The following is a 7,069-nucleotide window of genomic DNA, read 5'->3' as shown; positions in this document are numbered from 1 at the left end:
TCATATACTGATTAGTCACATATAGACTAACATTTCTGAACAGGGCAAAACATGTAATCATATATATATACATATACACACACACACATATATGTAATATGTATGTATTGTGTGTGTGCGTGCATGTGTGTGTGTGTGTGTGTGTGTGTGTGTAAAGCACACATATTGACACTGGCTAAGCTAGCAAACCTAAGTACCTAAAGATCAGTATAATTTATTTAAAATAAAATGTAGATAAATACTAGTTGGATTTTTTTACCCAAGTGTAAGGGGATTCATTTTCAATAATAAGAATGAACAAATGAATGGCCCAGAACAACGCATTGAGTCCTTTGGTGTTCTGTTAATTCTATAGGTATATTTCACTTTACTTAAAATTTTCACAATACTGTTTTTTAAATTTTGTGAGCATGAATAAATGCTTTTTCAAGTGATTGTCATAAAATAATCTTTGAAAATGATCAACAACTAATTTCTTGTTGAAAAATCTAGATTTTCAGTATCAAGGGCCCACCTATACACTGAGTTAATTCTTTTTTAAATTTTTATTTTTACAGACTGCATTTTGATTCATTGTACACAAATGGGGTGCAACTTTTCATTTCTATGGTTGTACACAATGTAGATTCACACCATTCATGTAATCATACATGTACATAGGGTAATAATGTCTGTCTCAGTCCACTATCTTTCCTTCCCCCACCCCTCCTGCCCCATTTTCCTCTACACAATCCAAAGTTCCTCCATTCTTCTCTTGCCCCCTCAACTGAGTTAATTTTTAATCAGGTATTGAATATCTACATTTTAAGCAATATGATAAAGTACACCAATCACTTCCTGTAGGGCATATGTTATTATTCTCATTTTTTATAGATGACAAAGCTCTGCTTCAGAAAGGTTAAATAAGTTCCCAAGGTAAGAAAACTAATAAATGTTAGAATCTGTCTAGAAATCCAGATCTGTCTTTTTCCAAGTCCTGTGTGTATATACATGTGTGTAATATATGTATATGCATGTGTATATGTTAATTATGGGGTCTCTCAAATTCTAAAACCATCAGGTTTGCACAGATACATGTATTTGCACACCCACTCACACACAGGCAAGAGTAGGGTTTTTTCCTTTTTAAAAATAGTCTTGACATCCAAAAAGCAATTCCATTGTAAAGATATGCAAACCAGTGGTGAGCTTCTGACATTTTGGTATAAACCTGCCTTAGTTTTAACCTTTACAAAGTCTTAATTAGCATTGGACCAACCTTGATGAATCATCATTGCTCTTAGTAAAGTAAATATGATTTGTGAAGGAGACAGTTTCCCATTTTCTGTACCTGTAAAGAGTTGTGTCATCAGCTATAAAAACTAACAGTAGATTTAATAAGCTATTTATTTCTATAATAAGAGAAAGTCTTATTATTCACTAGAAATAGACTGCATTTTGGATACTATAAAAGATGGAAGCAACACCAATTGAAATTCTGAATGCATTAGAACCACAGTATGTTGCAGACCAATTAAAATTGACAGCCAAGCGAAGCAAATACACATGGATAAATATAGAAAACTCCAGCTATTGTTAGAGTGAGCATTTTTTCCCCTTTTCTCTTTACTAGTTGGTATTTTTCTTCCTTCTGTATATTTCAGTTCATTTTAAAAATCTTTTTCTGCATGACTTTTGAATTGTAATTAAATTGAATACTGACAGATAATCAAATTTTAATTCATGCAGAATATGTTGGCACTTTGATGTATTTACTGCCCTGATGTTGGGAAACTATCACTAACTGGAAACACTACCTTTTGTAGACAATATATAATTTTCATAATCTTAAGCCAAGATGGGAAAAATAGATACTGTGCTAAACATTTCAGCCATGTGCTCACCTCTCTGTATTAAATTGGTATTGGCAGCTGAGCAGGAGATTATAAGGTACACTGCTTTAACCTTCAACAGTAAATGATGCTTTCTACATTGCCTCTGTGTGTCTCCAAAGCCCAGGAAGCTCAAAAGTATAGGTTTGATGCTAATGATGAGAAAACACAGTAAATTAGCATTACTCAGGTTGGAGGAAAGCTAGGACTAAATATATTGATAATGGAGATTATAGAACTTATTTTTCTGGAGTTCTTAAAGAAGTCTTTGTGTAAGGCATGTCTGACTCTAGGAGATGAAGCTCAGTATAATATAAACAAAATACCATTTACTGAGTATCATATACCATGTACTGTACTGGATGCCATATTTTACCTAATTTCATTTTCATAATAACCATATGGAGTAGGCATTATTATCACAGCTATAAATGTGATAAGACTGATGTGCAGAAAAGCTAATTACCATTCCACATGATTACAGCTGGGACCAGAACTCCAAAGATACCTGTGCCCTTTCTGATTTCAGTGACCTACCTATACTACTTCTTTTTTTATGTCAAAAGACAATAAAAAGGTATTTATTTATAAATGTGCTACAATATTTGTAAAAAAGCTTTTGAGAACAGCTAGTTGTGATCTCGATATAAACATAATTTTATTTAAACACAAGCATGGTTCTGGCCTGAAATTAATGTTTGAACCCTCATCTTTTTGATGAGATCACATCTGTAGTGCGTGTGGGAGTTAACGGAGGAGAGAAACAGCTGTCCTAGGAACACTGAAAGAGAAGGATCAAGGTAAATGCTTTTTTTCCCTGGAGATTAATAATCCTTCAGTAGTTTTTGATTTACTAAATTGTGGCAGAGTCACTCAGTGTGGGCCTGGAAAAGACATAGCAATTGGACTTCTTGTAAGTAATGCTTTTTAAAAATGGAGGTTCAATTTATACAATTAAAAAAACAAGTAAGTTTAGCGGTATGGTGACTATTTCCTCTTGAGAATGCATTTTTAAAAAGTAGTAAACAGTGCCATCTATTGGACTTTAATTTTCTCTTTGTTATAAGTTTGGCAGATGATCATAATTATATTGTGTATATCGAATATATAAATGAGAAAACATTTGTTACTGTCATAAAGATTTCAAGCTTTTAAAAAATAGTGGTTATGTTAGAATCCTTATGAATATATTCAAAGCTATTTTATTATCAGTATTAAATATTAAATAAAAACAAAGTAATTGCTTTCAAGGAAATCTATCTTGATATTTTAAAATTCTTTTTTTAAATATTATTTTAGTTTTAGACAGACACAGTCCCTTTATTATATTTATTTATTTTTATGTGGTGCTGAGGATCAAACCCAGTAACTCACACAAGCTAGGCAAGCACTCCACCACTGAACTACAATCTCAACCCCTTAAAATTCTTTCTTAAATAAAAAACAAAAAACAAAAAACAATTCCCCTACATAGAAACACCACCAAGTAAGAAAGGAGAGAAACCATCAGGTTTATGAAATAATCCAATTCCTCTGCTCAACTGATGATTCTCCTCTCCATCTTCAGTCTAATCCACCCAGAAGCTGATGCATTTCCCTCTTCATTAAGAACCACTTCCCATAAGAAGGCCATGGCCTGCATAGTATGTAGAAATACTCATTCTATGCTGACTATCTGGTGGAAAAGAAGAAGCTTTTATTAGTCTGTTTTCTGTTGCTATAACAAAATACTTGAGGCTGGATACTTCATAGAGAAAAGAAGTTGATTTAACTCACTATTTTGGGGTCTGAAAGTCCAAGATCTAGCAACCACATTAGTTTGGCCTCTGGTTAGGGTCCCCTTAACTGGGTTATAGTATTGTAGATGGCATCATAGTGGGAGTTTGAAAGAACAGAGAGGGCCCAATCTTTCTCTTTCATAACAAGTCACTCTCACGAGAACTATCTCATTCTGTATGACCAACATCAGTCTCTTTTGAGGGTAATACCACTAGTGGCTTGTTTTAAGCCCTATCTTTTAAAGATTCCACCACCACCACATGGGGGACCAAGCTTCCAATATTTGCATCTTGGGGGACATACTCAAACCATATCCAAACCATAGCAGGGTTAGATGTGTTATCCTCAACCTTTTCCTCAGAGGACTCTGCACTGGATCGTCTGGCTTTCTCTACCAGTTGACACCAACTCACTCATGCACAACACAGTTCATGGTCCACCTTTGGCAGCAGCCAGCACAGTGTTTCTCAAATTGGAGTCTTTGGACCACTAGTATCAAAACCACCTGGAGAGCTTATTTAAGATGCAAGTTCCTGAACTGAACCCACAACATACTAAATTTTAAACTTCAGATCTGTCACCTTATCCTCTTTGGTGTGGATGGTTGAGCATACAGTGATCCATTTTGGGCCTTTCCTGTGAGGTCTCTTCCAGAGCAGTGCATGGCTGCACATCAGCACCAACTTTGGCATTTGGGGCAGTTATGCAGTCTGGGGTCCTGTTTCAGTGATTCCGATCTCCACTAGGTACCTTCTCAGGTATTGCTGATGTATAGCCAATCTTGGCCAGCTGCAATTCTAGGGAAACTCCAGGATCACCCCTGCAAAAGACAGTCCTCAGAAAGACCATGAAGCAGACAGCCTGTGTTGGCTGACTTCCTGCTGAGTGTCCCTCCTTCCTCTTGGCACTTTCGCTGCCTCTGTGGACCTCCCCATCTCTTTTTCTCCCTATTCTCTGATTCCTTTCATTTATCTCATTCTTGATGGGGCTTGTTGGTAAACAGCTGACCTCTTCCAGAACACTAGCTTTTAATTATGCCCACAGCATAGCCATAAAGTCTGTAAACACAAAATATTATTTTGTCATGTATTATAATGTAATATAAATATTCTCTGTCCAACTATGGTTTTAGACTTAGTTCTCCGTCTTTAGATATAATACCCATGGATTTATCCTGGTAAAGCCTTTATGTTATTATGCTGTTGGGCATGTGTGGTTGGATCAGAGCACACTGTGAACACTGTGGAAGTTTGGATAGTCTTTTGTGGCAGTTGACTTGTGTGAAGTGTCATCTGTTCTGAAAATGTTGGTGCATACCATGAAGGTATTGAGGTATTAGCCATCAAACCCATCTCAGGTCTCAGCCTTCTCTGAAGCTCATCCATAGTGATCTCCTTTCTCCAAAACCATAACATGCATAGTCTGAGTCACTGCATGACAACTACTTACAGACTGTTTTGAAGTAGATCTTAAATTGGGTTGAAGATTCTAGGTTGAAAGAAGAACAATTTGGAAGTGAAAATTGAGAATAATGTGTCACAAGAATATTGTTATTCACTTTACAATGATCATTCTAACTAATTGGAAACATGCTCATTAGAGTCAAGGACCATGTCTTTTATTTGTTTGTATCTTCCATAGACTCTCACACAGGAGAAAGTAAACGTTAGTTCATTTCATGCAACTTTTCCTCTCACATGTCTCCTCAAGAATGACATGAATAGCAATTTATTGGTGTGCTCAAAAACTCTTTTCATGCAGGAGTTGTTGTGTCTGTTGCAGAATGGCAATTACAAACTCACAGAGTGGGATATGTCTTTGGTTAAGAGATCCTCCAGAGTCTCAGATTCAGCTCCTTCCCAGACCAATTCCTTCGTTACCAGGTGATCATAGAAGCCTACCTGTTTTGCTATTCTCATTGGTTCTGCATCCCTTTTCCCTGTCTACAGAACTTGCCCCTCAGACAATTCTGGGTTTTTTTTAAGCATAATTTTTGTCCCATTCTCCAGAGTCCTCCATAGCCATAGACACATCCTCTTCTAACTCGTTGATATTTCTGTTTCAGAGGACCTCAATTGTAGCTACACATTAGAAGCATAACTTTGTAAAATGTTTATGCCCAGGCTCCCTAAGCAAGTTTGATTTCATTGTTCTGGAGGCTTGCCAGGAGTCAATGTTTTAAAAATTCTCTGGGGTAAATCCAATATCTGTTAAAATTGAGAACACTTCACTTTTTCTTTTATATTGTGCTCATCTAAGAAGTTCCTATTTTGCCTTTCTCATCAAATTTATACCACAATCCTGGCTTAAGGTTTAGCTATTAAAAATGAATACATACCCCATGTACATGTATGATTACACGAATGGCATGAATCTACATCATGTACAACCATAGAAACAAGATGATGTACCCCATTTGTCTACAGTGAATCAAAATGCAGTCTGTAAATAATAAAAATAAATACATAAATAATTTTAAAAAATGAATATATGCAAGTAGAGATATTTACAGTAAGGAAGCAGACAGGGATGTAGACTAAAATAAAATCAAATAAATTACAGAAACACAATACAGAGACATATTATATTCTACCCTTCATCTTAGGAAAATAACTACTCCTCAAGGTTGGGGTTAGGGTTAGGATTAGGGTTAGGTGAGTTTAAGAACTGCCTAGTTAAGATATGAATTGTAAAGTGGTATGAGACAGAAAGCTCTGCTAAAACAAGATTTTGAGATCCCCTGCCAATGTTCTCCCTCCCCAAGCCTTTCTGCCAACCTCTAATGCTGGAAAAATTAAGGAGTCAAGAGATGTGATTTGTTCCAAGGAGAGGATTGCCTTGGATGGAATGCAGAACTCACGACTCCCACTCAAACACACCGCCTGGCGGACGATGTTGCCAGCGGTCCCATCAGAGTGGGTTTACTGCCCACTCTGTGTTGTTTCCAGGATTTTAGATGTTAATTACTATCAAGTACATTCGCCTGGGTTATTTCTCAGCCCATTACTCTATTTTTCAAAGCACATAAAGTGTCTGGGGGTATATGTGAATGGCTGATAAATATACGTGTGTAATGGGTTTTGTTAAAATAAAACGGTTCACATTAGGACAGAGTGCCCTCCTCTAACTATTCAAAATTGTTTTATTTAATTGTATTCCACGCCACTGGAACCCTAATATTTCTGTCTGTAATCAATGGAAATGATGATGGCATAAATTCTACATGTCTAACATCTAATTTATCAGGAAAAATGAGCTGGCTTGAAATACATAATTTGTTTATAGAATGTGTTTTTGAACACATTTAAAGGATGAGCATTTTTATATGCCAGTTTCACTGAATTGGCCCTTATGAGTGTATAGGGAACTTTGAGAACAACTGTAAAAAAGCTTGTAACCAGTTGAAGAACGAGCCTTGG

This window comes from Sciurus carolinensis, chromosome 5, assembly GCF_902686445.1.
Source record: "Sciurus carolinensis chromosome 5, mSciCar1.2, whole genome shotgun sequence".
NCBI lineage: Eukaryota > Metazoa > Chordata > Mammalia > Rodentia > Sciuridae > Sciurus > Sciurus carolinensis.
Note: the sequence above shows the minus strand (reverse complement) of the source record.